Source organism: Colobus angolensis, unplaced genomic scaffold, assembly GCF_000951035.1.
Source record: "Colobus angolensis palliatus isolate OR3802 unplaced genomic scaffold, Cang.pa_1.0 Scaffold27, whole genome shotgun sequence".
NCBI classification, from domain to species: domain Eukaryota; kingdom Metazoa; phylum Chordata; class Mammalia; order Primates; family Cercopithecidae; genus Colobus; species Colobus angolensis.
Window position 1 is genome coordinate 18,448,227 of NW_012115932.1, and position 17,141 is coordinate 18,465,367.

Genomic DNA, 17,141 nt, shown 5'->3' on the forward strand with positions numbered 1-17,141 from the left:
TATAAATTACATGGAGAAGAAATGTATCTCAATGAATTTTCACAAAGTGAACACCCTCATGTACCATTACCTAGTCTGGCAAGTGGAATATTACTAGCACCCTAGATGCCTCCTGAAGCCCACCTTAGACATCTCCCCATGCCCACCCTAGAAACCTCTCCAAGTCCACCTAGACATCTATGCCCATCCTAGAAACCTCCTCAAGCTCACCCTAGACACCTCCCATGCTCCCGTGCCCACCCTAGATACCCCGCCAAGTCCACCCTAGATACCACCCCAGTGTCTCCCCCTCCACTAACACCTTCCTCTTCCCCAAATTACCCTTGACTTCTTCTTCTTTTTTTTTTTTTTTTTTAAGACAGAGTCTTGCTCTGCTGCCCAGGCTGGAGTGCAGTGGTGCGCTCTCGACTTACTGCAACCTCCACCTCCCAGTTCAAATGATTCTCCTGCCTCAGTCTCCCGAGTAGTGGGATTACCAGTGCCCACCACCATGCCTGGCTAATTTTTGTGTTTTTAATGGAGATGGGGTTTCACCATACTGGCCAGGCTGGTCTGGAACTCCTGACCTCAAGTGATTCACCCAGTTCGGCCTCCCAAAGTGCTAGGTTTGTAGGTGTGAGCCACTGTGCCCGGCCGACTCTTGACTTCTGATTCCATAAATGTGTCTTGCAATTGGCATATTTTTAAACCTTTGTGTCTTAGGTCTACTGCCTTCTGGGTTCTACTTATTTATCTTCTCATTACCTATTCATGAAGTGCCTCTTTTTCTAAAAGCCACAAACCAGTCATCCTTCTTTAATTCTGAAGGATCTGATTGATAAAAATAATCTTTCATGATTCTTTTGGTTTGCATGTGTCTGATGATTTAAGAGGTAAAGTAGTGCCTAGTATGTCTAAAGGCCATTTGAGTTTCTTGTGAGTTACCTGCTCATGTCCTTTGTCCAGTTTTCCTTGGGAGTATCATTTATTTCAAGGCACCTCGTGTGCCACAACCATATTAATCCTTTGTTCCTTCCATGTGGCAAATATTTCCCAGCGTCATTTGCTTTGTAATCAGTTAGCTTTCTCTGATGCTTTTGTGGTTCCTTTTCCCTTATTCTTCTTCTTCTTTTTTTTTTTTTGTTGAGACGGAGTCTCACTCTGTCGTCACCCAGGCTGGTGCAGTGGCACGATCTCGGCCCACTGCAACCTCCATCTCCTGGGCTCAAGTGATTCTCCTGCCTCAGCCTCCCAAGTAGCTGGGACTACAGGTGTGTGCCACCATGCCCGGCTAGTTTTTTGTATTTTTAGTAGAGACAGGGTTTCACCATGGTATCCAGGATGGTCTCGATCTGCTGACCTTGTGATCCACCCGCCTCAGCCTCCCAAAGTGCTGGGATTACAGGCGTGAGCCACCATGTCTGGCCCCTTTCCCTTTCTCATCAACTCTCACACCCTCCCTTGGTCATCTCATCCAGTCTTATAGGTTTAAATGCCGTTTGTACACTGCTATGAACTGAATCATGCCCCCTCAAATCCGTATGTTCCAGCTCTAACCCCTAATATGGCTATGTTTGGAGATAAGGTCTTTATAAGGTAATTACGGTGAAATGACGTCATAGGGTGAGGCCAGACTCTAAAGGCTGGTATCCTTATACGAAAAACAAAAACAAAAACAAACAAACAAACAAAGATGAGAGAAAAATCTCTCTCTCTCTGTCTCCACCATGAGAGGACACAGCAAGGCGGTGGCCATCTGCAAGCCAGGAAGAATTCTCCCCGGGACCCAATGACACTGGTACCGGATCTGTCTTCCAGCCTCCTGAACTGTGAGAAAATGAATTTCTGTAGTTTCAGCCACCCAGTCTGTGGTATTTTGTTATGGCAGCTTGACTAAGACATGCTCTGAACCTGCCCAGATCTCTACCTGCTGCCCAGACCCTCCTCCTGAACTCCACACTCCTTCACCTAGCTGCCCCTTGACTTCTTGGCTGGGTGTCTAAGGGATACTTCAAGCTCAATGTATCCAAAACTGAATCCTGGTCTTCTGCCTGCACACCTGCTTGGCCCACAGCCTTGCCCATCTTCCCACGAGCTGCTCAGGCAAACATACCCTGAGCACAGTGTGAGGGAGTGAGCTTTCCCGCTCACTCCCCATCCAACCTCACAGGAAATCCAGCTGGCTCTGCCTAGACTCCAGCCACATGCACTGCTCCCCCTGACACACGCTGCCATTGGGTCTTGCCTGGGTGGCTGCAATAGCCCCTGCTTCTCTGAGACAGCCACGTGGCTCCCTCCATCTCTTCAAGGCTGTCACCGCTGTCATCTTCTCTGTGAAATCTACACTGACTAGATTATTTAAAATTGCAACTCATTCTCTGCATCTTCAATCTTCTCACCATGCTCTGTGTCTATTTATTCTTATCGCTTTCTATGAGCTGTACAGTTCATCACCTAACAAATGGTAGTGCTTACTTACGAAGTAATGTATTACTACTTCTTTTCTTCTGTCTCCTTCACCTGAGAGCAGCAGTCTTTGTGGGTTTTGTTCATAGCTGTTCGCTAAGTGCCTCTTACAGTGCTTGGACATAGGAGACGTTATTTGTTTACTGAATAAATAAATATACTTAAATATATAGCCAATTTATTCGATCTTTATCTTTAGGTTTCTGTTTGGTGGTCATGCCCAGAAAGCCCTACTCTAACGAGTATTGATAATTCACTCATACATCCTTCCAGATAATGGGTATATTTTATATATTTAGAACTTTAATCTACTTGGAATTTATTCATTGTATGGTGTGAGGTAGCAAAACATGGGTTTTTAAATTAATTATTTTCATCTATTTTCCGGTATCTTATTTCTATGCTTATTTAAGCTTAATTTTTTTATCATTAAATGTATTATAATTAGCTCTGATTCTGGACATTGTATTACATTCCATTGATCTGATTATTTACTGCTATACCACAAAGTATTTTAATCATATTAAAGGCATGCATTTATTTTTAAAATTAATTAGAATTTCTAGAATTTTATCTCTTTATTTGGTCTTTGAAACATCCAGTTCTCAGTTTTATCAATTTTCCTGGGTATTTATTTCTTTTGTATCTAATTGATTAGTTGATACTTATGTTTTTAGCAATGCCTGCTTTTTTAAGGTTTAATTTGTTATTTTCTTTTCAAGTTGTTTTTTGGTGAGATGTTCTGCTCATTTATGTTCATTTATTCAAGAATTCAAGGCTATTTCCTTCCTTTGAGTTCAATTTTGACCACATCTCTTAAGATATATTTTCTTTTTTTTTCTTTTTTTTTTTTTTTGAGACGGATCTCGCCCTGTCGCCCAGGCTGGAGTACAGTGGCGCGATCTCGGCTCACTGCAAGCTCCGCCTCCCGGGTTTACACTATTCTCCTGCCTCAGCCTCCCGAGTAACTGAGACTACAGGCGCCCACCACATCGCCCGGCTAGTTTTTTTTTTTTGTATTTTTTTAGTAGAGACGGAGTTTTGCCGTGTTAGCCAGGATGGTCTCGATCTCCTGACCTCATGATCCGCCCGTCTCGGCCTCCCAAAGTGCTGGGATTACAGGCTTGAGCCACCGCGCCCGGCCAAGATATATTTTCATTGTTACTGTCTTACTGGTCTATAATTACACTTTTAATTTCCTCTGTTTTCAAGAGTTGCTTAGATTAATGTTTTTAATTTCCCACAAATATATTCTTACTGTTATTTGGGTATTATTTTGTTTTAAATATCCATTATTGTGGTCAAAGGATGTCTTCTACAAATTTTCTCATTTTGAAAGAGATTTCTTTGAGATTTTCTGTCTAGTTTAGAGAATGGTTATTTTCTTAAACTATCCCAAAGAAACTTGGAAAGAATGTGGATTCTTTGTAGGTACTAAGTTTGATGCATTAAACTGAGCTAAACAATCATTTCATCCACTTTTTCCATTGTGTTTTTGATGCTTGCTTGACTCTCAAAGAGAAGGAAGTTTGATTAACGATCTCCTCTACCCTGGTATTTTTGTTGATTTCTTCTTGCCTGTCCAACTTTCTTTCTTTATGTATCTTGAGTGTGTTTTGGGGAATAGTATCTAATGATACCCTTAATCTGTATAAAGAGATCTTCGTTGGTGAGCTCACATTCATGCCTTTTGCCAGTTTCTCTGATAGGGCATTCACTTTCTTATTGCCCTAAAAAAGCTTTTTATATGTTAAACATATTAACTCTCTGCTATGTATGTTACAAGTATTTCCCCCCAACTTCTCATTTTTAAAAATCCTGTTAATAGTATATACAATATGCAGATACTTTAAATCTTTTCTTTTCTTTTCTTTTCTTTTTGAGACAGCTTCTCGCTCTGTCTCCCAGGCTGGAGTGCAATGGTGTCATCTCTGCTCACTGCAACCTCCACCTCCTGGGTTCAAGTGATTCTTCTGCCTCAGCCTCCCAAGTAGCTGGGACTACAGGTGCCAGCCACCACTCGCAGCTACTTTTTTGTATTTTTAGTAGAGATGGGGTTTCACCGTGTTAGCCAGGATGGTCTCGACCTCCTGACCTCGTGATCCGCCCACTCGGCCTCCTAAAGTGCTGGTATTGCAGGCGTGAGCCACCGCGCCTGGCCAGATACTTTAAACTTTTAGTAGTAAAGATTATGTTTTCATTTGTACTCTCAAAATAGTGTGATGAGAAAATTTAGGTGAAGGGCAAATATTTTGGTCCCCTCTCCTTGCTTAGCCTTGAATTTCTATGGCTGTTTGATTAACTACCTCTTCTCCTGGTCCCCACTTGCAAGCTATGATCTCATGTCACCTCCCTCTTCTTCTGATCCTTCAGGATGTTCCACAAGCAACCCCTTCTTCAGGGAAAAAGGAAACCCCTTTTTACCATGTAGAGCTAAAGACCTAAAAACATAATTAATTAAGGACAACATCTGACATGCTTGATCAGTGTGCAGCTAAAACGGTACATGCTTTTCCTGTTTTCCTGTTCAGAATCTCTTTGCCCCAAGTCTTCAAATTCACCCTCTTTTTCATTTAAAAAAAATTACATAAGACCTCTGTATGTATATAAAACTTTGCTGAAGGTTTGGAGGACAGTGAACAGTGGTCTCATCTAAGCACACACCATATCCTAAACATGAATGCTCAACACATCAGTTCTTAAATATTTCACCTCCACTTCTAATGATCCCCTCTCTCCTCTTTTCCCATCTCTCCCAAATTTCTGTTTATGTCTAATGCAAAACAATCAGTAATTTTTGTGTGATGCTTTGTCTTTTGCTTGTAATTAAATGTATTTTCCTTTTGAATGCAGGTTACTTTTTAAGAGGAACTCTGATTCAACTGTTAATGTAAATTATTTTATCCTACAGCACTTACAAAAGTAATATTATAAGCATGCTTATGATTATATTAAAAATTTTTTAAAACTATTTCTCACACTAAAGGATATACAATGCTGAGAGTAGCCACATGAGAGTGGTGGGGTCTCGGGCATATCATTTGATCTTTTTGAATTTGTATCTCTAAACCTGATAGGCACAACCCAGTGGCATTTGGTCTGGGAGAGGCAGGTGGATTGCCTGAGGTCAGCAATTCGAGACCAGCCTAGCCAATATGATGGAACCCTCTCTCTCCTGAAAATACAAAAATTAGCTGGGCATGGTGGCACACACCAGTAGTCCCAGCTACTCAGGAGGCTGAGGCAGGAGAATTGCTTGAACCCAGGATGTGGAGGTGGCAGTGAACCGAGATCGTGCCATTGTACTCCAGCCTGGGCAACAGGGCGAGACTCCATCTCAAAAACAAACAAACAAACAAAACAAACAAAAAAAAAATGTACAAGCCCTGTGACCTTGTCCACATTATTGAAACAGTACCTACCTCCCCAGTTAGCCACCTAATCAGTCATTGACTTGAAAACCTACACTATTCTGGCATTGCTTGAGACATAAGGACAAGATCGCCTTTAACTGATGTGTCAGAATTTTGTGTACTCCGAGATCTAAACTTTTTTTTCTTTTTTTACATAGTTTCACTCTTGTTGCCCAGGTTGGAGTGCAGCGGTGTGATCTCAGTTCACTGCAACTTCTGCTGCCTGGGTTCAAGAGATTATCCTGCCTCAGCCTCCGGAGTAGCTGGGATTACAGGTGCCCGACACCGCGCTCGGCTGATTTTTGTGTTTTTAGTGGAGACGGGGTTTCACCATGCTGGCCGGGCTGGTCTCGCACTCCTAACCTTAAGTAATCTGCCCACCTCGGCCTCCCAAAGTGCTGGGATGGGCTCTAAACTTTTACTGACCATTCCTTTATTTCCTGAAATAGTCATTGCGTACCCACCCTATGCCAGACACTAACAATCTTTTGCCTATGGGGGCTGTTGGTTGACCGCTCAGCAATCAGTTCCCCCTTCTTTCTTCCTAACAAAACCTCAATTCTCTCCAAGTGTCTCTTGGAGAGAATAGCAAGGGTCGTTGATTGTCAGGTTGAAGCATCTCATGGCTCTCTCTTAGGAATAAAGGAGTTTCCCCTTGTGGCCACATAAGTCGGGGAGGGCTGATTCCACTCTGACCATTGAGGGTGATGCTGTAGATCCAAGAATAATTCTACTTCCCCTACCAGAGATGGAATAAGGAAAGGTCATGTGACCTATGAAATGAGCTGAGGTTCATGAGGTGCAGCCAAAAGCCTGACAAAGCAGTTCTGGGAAAATTCCTTTATTCCTAAGAGAGAGCCATGAGATGCTTCAACCTGACAATCAATGACCCTTGCTATTCTTTATGAAGTGGTGTGGTCTCCTTGAGACAAGAGAGAACATTCATTCATTCCCTCACTTATTCATTCATTCGATACATATTTTTGATATCCACCACGTACCAGGTACTGTTTTAGTTGCTGGAGTTAGAGCATTAAGCAAAACAGACAGAAGCCTGCCCTCATGAAGCTTACACATAAACATTACATCCAGTCCAACATGCTGAGCTTTGACTTGGTGTCCGTGGGTTCTCCATCTCTGCACATGCCTGACCCTGATCAAGCGGCCAGTGAAGTGTCCCCCATCTTCCTGTTTCCAGCCCTTTCCTTATTTCTGGTGCTTCCTTCCTAAAGTTCACTTTGCCTCTTCCCATCCATATTCCATTCACACCCGTGACATATGTTTTAGATGGTCCATTCAATGGGATTTTAATTTTGCCAAAGTTCAAAGCTATAACCTAAGTTAATGAAGTTCTACTGATGAATTGTCAGGGGTTAGCCAGTAAATAGGGGTCATATTCTTTGGAAAACTGGAGGCTTTGTAGTTAGGGCACCTAAAGCTGTACTCTCTAGGCTGATGTTTACTCTTTCTACCTGTCTGACCTTCACTGGATAGGCTGATGACAGCGAAATAAGCTTAGATAACTTGACAGTGACTCTGTGGCCCCTTGCTTAGACCTGGCCTTAATCTTTTACAAGAGACTCCTGTGGTCAGGAGGCATCGTGCAAAGGACTTTAGAGACAAATTGTCTAGATTCAAATCCCCCTTGCTTGTGTCCTGAGCAAATTTTCTAACCTAAGTGGGCACCAAATTCCTCATCTGTAATACGGGACTGATAATACCCCCTTTTGGAAAGTTCATATGGTGATTAAAATAATTTGTTTAGCTGAAACATAGTAAGTGCTAAATTAATGGCTGTTACTACAGTTTATGTATTATAGTAGTTGTCATAGTTGTAACCTGTGCGTGGGAAGCCCTTAAGTTGGAATTAAGAGAATTTGGAGTGACTCCACTGATTGGCTAAGTATGCTATAACACCAGTCCTCTAGCTGGCTGAATCCTCTTTCATCTTGAAACTTCCTTTGCCAATAGGATAAACAGGAAAAAAAAAAAAAAAGAAGAAGCAAAAAAGTGTTTCATTATTGGGAGAGAACACATCCTTCATGAAACTAAACCAACTAACCATTCATTATGTCTGTCTTGTTATTGAAGGTCAATAGGATTAAAGAGCTAATTACAGTGTCCTTGGTTAGGCATTATCCATTGTTACTAGGACTGAGTCATGCCTGGTTTCTGGCTTTTTAAAAACCAGCATGATTTAGCATTTGATTCACCTGGGTATGTTCTAATGAATCTGGCACAATGAAGTATAGGAATTAGCATTTGCAAACTCGAACCAGACGAGCGATTGGCATTCAAGATAAAAACAGGCCAATCTGCTTCTCTTGTTGGTCATCTCTCACCCCCCGTCCTGCTTGCTGGATCTGTGCTGTGCCCCTACTATGCCATTCAGGCAGAATGTGCACAGCACATAGTAATGAATTTGGGGCAGGTCATGAGGCAATTGCAGGCTAAATATATTCCTCGAGAATCAGAGATACAAAGTTTCCCACCATTCTTTTCCTCTCATAGGCTCTTTCTGTTTTTTTTTTTTTTTTTTTTAAGATCTTATTAATTTGCAAACTGGCTAATTACAACTCCTCCAGGCTAAATAACTGTGCAGTTGGTGCTATAATAGATGAGTGGTTTGGACTGAGAGAGCAGGTTCTGTTTTTTTTTCTTTCCCTATTACACACATTGTTTTAGGTAATTAACATCCACTTTGTAGTGGCAGCTCTGACGCCTCACTGTCTGAACAGTGTCTTGGCTGACAGCCTCTGAAATAGCCCTAGTGAACTTCTTGCAAAATCATATGATATTATTATATAATTCTCCCCGATGAAAGCTCAAAGAGAATTTGCACACACAGCTACATGTGAGCTTTTGGATCTAGACACAGTCACATTGAGTGCCCTTTTGAAGAAGCATTTTCTTCCAGCCAGGCAGGGACTGGGGCTGGAGCACAGGAGAGAGGTGGGTTTGAATTCTGGCATTGCTGGCACCAGATCAGATAAGAAACAATGACGTCCCAGGGCTTTTGTGAGCATTCAATGAGTTTTTAACCTTACCTGGCTGGTGAACATGGGTTCACCTTCTACCAAATTAATACTTTCTTCTCCAGGTTAATAAAATTAACAGAGACACTTCAAAAGAGCCTATTCTTTCTTTGGTGTTTTATTATTGCCTTTAAACACCATTTTAAATTAAATCTAGAACATTAGACTTTAGCAACACGGGTCAAATGAGGACCTCTGGATTGTCCAATGTCCTTGAATTATGCAGATTAATTGTTCTTAATCATACTTTCTTCTTTCTCCATCTCTGCCCAATGTTTCTTCTTAAGGCCTACAGATTCAGCTCCTCTTAGTCTTATAGCATGGAGAATATTTGCTTTCAGCGTTTTTCCCAAAATCAATCAACAGTTTGGGTTTGACTGAAGATGTTTCTAAATTGTCTTGCAGTTCTTTGATTTCAAAAACAGCTGAACCCCAAAAGAAATGGCATGGGGTGTTTCTCAATGCTTTTATCAATGACCTCACCGTTTTCTGTTTGTTTAAAACAACTACAACAGCAAAATATACGGCCAGCACTGTGTGATTGGAGGCAGCATGATACCCATATTTTCTTGCACGTGTGACATCTAGAAGGCCCCATTAATTAACAATTCAGTATGTCTTCTTTTCTCCAAAGTTGGGGAAAGTTGGAAAGCTGATGAGCCTAAAGTGACACCAGATGACTCCATTGTTTTCTCTTGTTTACTTGTTTAAGTTTGATGAGGAGTTAATTCTTAAACCTCCCCTCTCTTCAAGCCCCAGCCCTCCCAGAAATAAATCACACCAGCCCAGGGTGGAGTTACGCTGCTCTGATGGCCTATGGGCTGGAGCTCCTGACTCCTCTGGTGGATATATTATAGTGACTAAGTGTGGGCAGCAGACAGGAGCTGCCTCTTCATCTCCTGTTTCAAAGACCAAAGGATCTGGGGTTGGAGACACAGTGGATCAAAGGACCTGCAGGTCTGAACAGGGGCAAGAGAAAGAGAGGCCAAAGAGAAGAGGATTCCCTGGGAAGTGGGACCTGGCTCTAGCATGATATGTATTAGGTATCTGCCACATACCCTGAACAGTATCATTATTAGTGATTTATGTCAACAATTTGAATCCTATGAAGGGAATTTTAACATTTCAAGAAACTTACACCCAAAGCAGGTTAAGTGACTTATGCAAAGTCACATAGCTAATAAGTGGCAGAATCAGGATTAGATCCTAGGTCCAATCTGACTCCAGGCCCAGTACTTATTCCATTGATCTCATGCAATCACTTTTCTCTTTTAGGCACCCAGGAATAAGAAACCAATTTGGGGGAAAGCTGGGGGGAAGGTGGATTCAGATGTCTGTACTCTGGTCACTGACCAAAGAGAGTCCAGTCCTCTTCAAAGCTGGACTTTACACACTACAAACATAAATCATAAGAGTCAAGGCCTCCCAATTGAAGCAGAACTCTTACTTGCTTGCATTCCAATACACTGGAGGTCACAGGTTGGCAGCCTGTGGGCCAAAACTGCCTGTGGCTTAAAGATATGTTTTATTTGACTTTTAAGTTTTGGATCACACAATATATTTTAAAAATTAGATTATTTGCCAGCATTGAAAAATCAGGGTTTGCATCTTCTGTTCTAGCTATGATGGAATAGCTTGTCTTAGAGCAACCCTCCCACTAAGAGTAAATAGAAAAACTGGACATTATCTATCTATCTATCTATCTATCTATGTGTCCCCAGACTGGGTTATCGCCAGTGAAAGATGACAAAGCAGTAGATTGAGGATCAGAACCCAGGAACAACAGATGTTATTGCCTCTGGAATGTGAGTCCCAGGAGAAAACGACATAGAAACCAATGGTCTTGTCCAACTGTTCCCTAGGGCAAGAGCTTACTCTCCAGAATCTCTGTGTAGTTTTGATGCAGCATCATATCAGAGCCTAGTCTTCAGCCTTTGGCCTTTGGCCTTTGAGCATCGCACAGGAACTAGTGCACCATCCTGAACATAGCAGGTGCTTAAGAAATGCCTGTTGAATTGAATTGTATTACTTAGCTAAGTGTTTACATCACTGCTGACTGGTAAGCACATGTACTCCTGAAACTAAAATAAATATTAAAAAACAGAACAAAGACACACATATATATACACACACACACACGAAATATCCACACACACACACATAATTTAGACATATATATACAAATATACACATATATACATATATAGATATACATATATACATATATATGTATATATAAGATGACATTGAAGAGCTACTAAAGGTGCCACAGCTTGAGTAGCCAGGATCTCAGAGGAAGGAAAATGCTTGAAAATGCATGTGGCCTGCTCAAGTCATTTGCCAGTTCCTAGGCTGCAATGGTCCGGGAGGTGAAAGAACTGTGGGGAGGTTGCAACTGGGAGGGGAGGCAGGGAAGTGAGCAGGACTTTCAGGAGTCTCCCAGGCTGGAGAGTCAAAGGTAACAGAGTGACCAAGATAGCCAAGACTTTAGCAGTCAAAGGAAATACAGAGAAGTGAGCCCAACGTCTGGTGTTGTGACTTCCCCTTCAAGGGAGTGACCATTTGTGAGCAGTGAGGGCCAAGGTTTTGAGACAACGAGCAAAGCTTCTGTCAGTCTTGTGGATATGGGGTGATTGAGAAGATAGAATGAAGGACCCTCTAAGGAGGAAGAGCCCTGGCAAATACCCAAGACTTTTAGTTGGGATCCATGAAGGATGACGTCCTGGGAGTAAGGACAAGCAGACACAGGTCTTGCCTTAGAAAATCTGCAGCTCAGCCTCACAACAGCTCAATTTCTAAATGAAAAGAATTGATTTGCACTGACTCTGACTGCCTTTCAGAAGCAATAGCAATCCTCTCTGGGGGAGGATAACATCATCCAGAGCTGCCACAGTGTCCTATCTGCCCCATAAGCATTGGTGCTTACAACATCCAGACTGGGTTATCACCAGTAAAAGATGAGAAAGCAGAAGACTGAGGATCAGAACCCAGGAATTATAGATGTTATTGTCTCTGGAATGTAGGTCCAGGACAAAAAGAGATAAAAACCAATGGTCTTGTCCAACTCTTTCCTAGGGCAAGAGCTTACTCTCCAGAACCTCTGTGTAGTTTTGATGTGGCATCGTATTAGAGCCTCGCCTTTTGTTCTCTGAGCATCTCACAGGAACGAACGCAGCATCCTGAATACAGCTGGTGCGCAAGAAATGTCTGCTGAATTGAATTGCATTACTCAGCCAAGTGCTTACATCACTGCTGACTGGTAAGCACATGTACTTCTAAAACTAAAATAAATGTTAAAGAGCAAAACAAAACAAAAACAAGCTTGACCTTTGGAATTATTACACTACTATCTTTGACTTGATTGGAGTTTGTGAAATAAATAAAATTAATGTTCTGCTAAGGAGAAAAGAAATTCACGGCCAGCATGTCCTGAAGCTGACTCATATCTGCTTGCAAGAGCTGCTGGGTATATCTCTTCCCAACCAGCACTCAGTATCTTGAAATCGGCCATGGTAGGAGTATTTACACCACAGAAATAAGCAGCACTATCAATTAGGACTTTTTTTTTTTTCCTTTCTTAGATTGCCGGTTGTTTAACATTTGCTAGCACACCATGATTCACAGCCTGTTTAGGTTCATTCTGTTTCATAAGCAGAGATGGCAGAGCTACTAATCTACACACACATCTAGACATAGCTTCTTTATCTATAATGGGTTGAATCCTTCCCGTGAGCTGCCACTTTGCTGGATAACAATGGTGACAAGAGGAAGAAAATGTGAGCAGTAAATTTAGTTTAATTCTGAAAACTCTGTCAGACTCAATAATTTAGAACTTTGGATGATTTTTGGGGGTAAAATGTTCACTTAATCAGACTGTTCCTCCTTTCCATGTCTACTAGGTTCTCAGAAATAGACTCGGGGATGGGGAATGCAGTGCAGGAAGTTACTGGGACCTGCTGTCAACATCAGCACTGTCAAGGAGGGAAGGTCACAGGACTGGGGAGAGGGAGAGGCTGAACTGAGAAGCAGTCACAGCAAGAACCATAGCTGATCCCACCAGGACCCACAGACCAGATGGATCCTGTATGCCTGCTCAGAGTTTTAAACTGTTTGTTAATTGATTACCAACATTTTAGTATCCTTCCGTAAAAATCAGGATACCCAGTTTCTATGGGAGAATTGGAAGATGTGACACGGACTAACTGGAGCTGGGGCATAACTCTGTGGCCTTAGGGAAGTGACTTACCCTCTTTGAGCTTTAGTTTCCATGTCTATAAGTGAGGGCCAAAATATCTAGCCCACAGGATTGCTGTGAGAATTAAACAAGATCATGATTTTAAAGTTCTTGGCACAAAGTCAGTACATAGTAAAGGGTGCCTGTCTATGCGTCACTGATTTGAATTGTCTCTGAGTCCTCTGTGGATTTTCATTGACTCCTGGAAAATATAAAAAGGTGGCTGGCACTTGAGCCTTTACAGCCTGGTGAGGGCTTCTGCTCCATATTTTACAGATGAAAACTGATCAGCTTTTCACTTTATGGGAAACCTAACTACAAATGTGAATCATTTCCATAAATTAAGTCAATCTTCTGGGTTTACCATCAACCACCTATGTAAACAAGATGAAAACTAAAAAAAGAAACTATTTATATTGCCTGTAGAAAAAAAAAAAATGGAAAATTCAACAAGCCCCAAAGAGATACAACTCCCTCAAGACAAAAGTTTTATTTTTGTTGGATTGACGTGCCCTTCACATTTTGGCTAATTCCATGTTCTTGAGAGTAGATGTCCTTGAATGTGCAGCTAACTTTAGGGCTGCTTGTGGTGGTGGTGGCAGCGGATAACTTGCTCCACTGATTAACTGCTGAGTGAGAAGAGAGCCCAGGAGGTTAGCAGGAGGAATTTACTAGCTGGCATCAGGATCTTGTTGCCAGTAAGTTTCTGATGAATGGTAGGCGCCTATGTATCTTTTGTAGTCTAATGCCTTTTTTCTCTAAAGAAAATTCTGAAAACAGTGATGATCAATTATTTTTTCTGTTCTCACACCATTCATAGGCCAACACGGTCCCATCAATAACATCTCTCATATCTCGCAACGATTCTCAAAGTGGGGAAACAGGGAGACCCCCTCTTTGAGGGTTGCATCAGATGGCAGTGGCGATGTGAGCATCATTGAAATGGCCTGTGTCCTGATGGGACCTCTGATGTTCAACTAACTTTGGGACTAGTGATGGTGGTAGCAGATAATTTGCTCTACTGGTAAACCCTGCCATAAAACCTAGTCTGAGTTATCTCCTTACTTTTGGCTCATCCATTCAGAAAACTTATTGAGCGCTCATTATATGCCAGGTACTGATCATGGAGAATAGTAGAACTGAGTCATTGAGAAGCAAAACACAGTCTGCTGGAAGAGACAGAGACACAGATAAATAATTACACTCCAACACATTCTTACTGAAATGTTGGTATATGCAAGTCTGATGACTTGAACGGGGAGGAAGATGAGCTTAACTCTGCCTTGGTGATTAAGAAGATCTCATAGAGGTATTGGCTTTTCAGCTGGGCCCTAGGTGGACACAGAAGAGCTCACCAAGTCGGGAAGGGAACCATGAATTGAGGCAGAGTGGTGAGGCACAGAACAGAGGCAGAGCTTCTGGGAGATGGTGAGTAGCTGGGCTGGACTTGAGCAAAGAAACCTGTGAAGGAGAGCGCAGTAATAAAGATGGACAGGCAGGTTAAGGGTGAAGGTCTGCAGATTATGCAGACTTTGAAAGCCAGACAAAGGAGCACAGACCTCTCCCCCAGGCAGAGAGAAGCCACTGATGTTCCCACCAGGAAAGTAGCACTGAGGTTGGCTCTCATTCTAGAAGTATGACTGTTGATATTCTGTCACTTCCCGCTGTGCCGAAATTACGCAAAGGCAATCCTCTGAAGACACCAAACCTGGTGAAAAAGGAGGAACTGTGGGGAAAATGCTGCACATCACGCTGCCCAGGCTGATCTTGAACTTCTGAGCTCAAGCGATCCACCCGCCTTGGCCTCCTAAAGTGCTGAGATTACAGGCATGTATTTAGTTTTTTAAGTACCCGGCCTACTTAATTTTTTTAGAGTAGTTTAAAATTAAGAGGATGACACAGAGATTTCTCATATACCCCTTACCCCACACAAGCACAGCTTCCCCCATTAACTACATCCTGCACCAGAGTGGTACATTTATTAAAATGAATAAACCTACGTTGACATATCATTGTCATCCAAACTCTATAGTTTCCGCTAGAGTTCACTCTTGGTGTTGTACATTCTATGGGTTTGGACAAATGCATGTATGTATTCACCATTACAACATCATAGGGAAAAGTTTTATTGCCCCCAAATCCTCTGAGCTCTCATCTATCCTTTCCCTGACCCAACTTGTGGCAACTTCTGATCTTTTTACTGTCCCTGTAATTTTGCCTTTTCCAGAATATCATATACTTGGAATCAGACAATATGTAGCCATTTTAGATTGACTTCTTTCACTTAGAATATACATTTGAGTTTCCTCCGTGTCTTTCATGGCTTTACTAGCTCATTTGTTTTTAGTGCTGAAAAATATTCCATGATCTGGATGCACCACAGTTTGTTCACTTATCTACTAAAGGGTGTCATGGGTGCTTCCCAATTTTGGCAATTATGAATAAAGCTACTGTAAATATCCATGTGTATATGTTGGTGTGGATATGTCTTCAATTCTTTTTCTTTTCTTTTTCTTTTCCTTTGAGACGCGTGTCACTCTGCCACTAGGCTGGAGTGCAGTGGCATGATCTTGGCTCACTACAACCTCTGTATCCCGGGTTTAAGTGATTCTCCTGCCTCAGTCTCTCAAGTTGCTGGGACTACAGGCGCGTGCCACCACCCCCGGCTAATTTTTTGTATTTTTAGTAGAGATGGGTTTCACTGTGTTAGCCAGGAAGGTCTCAATCTCCTGACCTCATGATCCACCCCCCTCAGCCACTCAAAGTGTTGAGATTACAGGTGTGATCCACTGCATCCAGCAGTGGCTTCAATTCTTTGGGGGTAGATAGTAAGGAACACAATTGCTGGATCACATGGCAGGAGTATGTTTGGTTTTTATACTTTACTTAGTAACATGTATTCTTATTTAAATATAATGTATATGTATTATATATAAATTCATTTCAAACAAAATGGTAGCTTTTCATCTGCAAATACTTGGAAAACTGTCCAGTAGGTCTTTCTCTTTGAAGCTCATTGTCATCTCAGATCAGCAACCACTCAAACTCACCCCACCTATATAAACATATAGAAGAAAATGCCAAGCAAGGTACATGGTACATACTGCGTCCCTCTCTGTTTCCCCTTATAAGGGTCCTAGCATACATTGCTTACCTGGGAGGTTTTGTAAAACACAGATTGCTGGCCTGTGCTCCAAATTCCTGACTCAGTAGGTCTAGGCATTTGCGTTTCTAGCAAGCTCTGAGCTGATGCTAATGCTGTTAGCTGGGGGACCACACTTTGAGAACCACTGCCTGAAAATGTGAATAATGCTGGAGATAGTGTTGGAGTTCAGGGAGTCTTTCTTATAGGGTAAATCCAAAAAGGCAGCATCAAAATCATCAAAGCATACAGGGATACATTCTAAATGCTAACTGGCCATGATCATGACGGCAAGATTTGCTTGGGCGTGGTCTACGGGTTAACTCTGTTCAAATGACTGAGGCTGATGGTTCCTTTCCCATTTTCTTCTGATCCCTAGATTTTCATTTCATCCTGAATCAGGCTGGGTGATCAGGCTATGCTTCTTCCTTCCAGTGATCTGTTATGAGACCTGACAAGCAAATTCAGAAATGCAAGCCCAGCCAGGCACAGTGGCTTACGCCCATAATCCCAGCACTTTGGGAGGCCGAGGTGGGTGGATCACCTGAAGTCGGGAGTTTGAGACCAGCCTGACCAACAAGGAGAAACCCTGTCTCTACTAAAAATACAAAATCAGCCAGGGTGGTGCATGCTTGTAATCCCAGCTACTCAGAAGGCTGAGGCAGGAGAATCACTTGAACCCAGGAGGCGGAGGATGCGGTGAGCCAAGATTGTGCCATTGCACTCCAGCCTGGGCAACAACAGCAAAACTCAGTTGAAAGAAAGAGAGAAAGAAAGAGAGAGAGAGAAAGAAAGAAAGAAAGAGAGAAAGAAAGAGAGAGAGAGAAAGAAAGAAAGAAAGAAAGAAAGAAAGAAAGAAAGAAAGAAAGAAA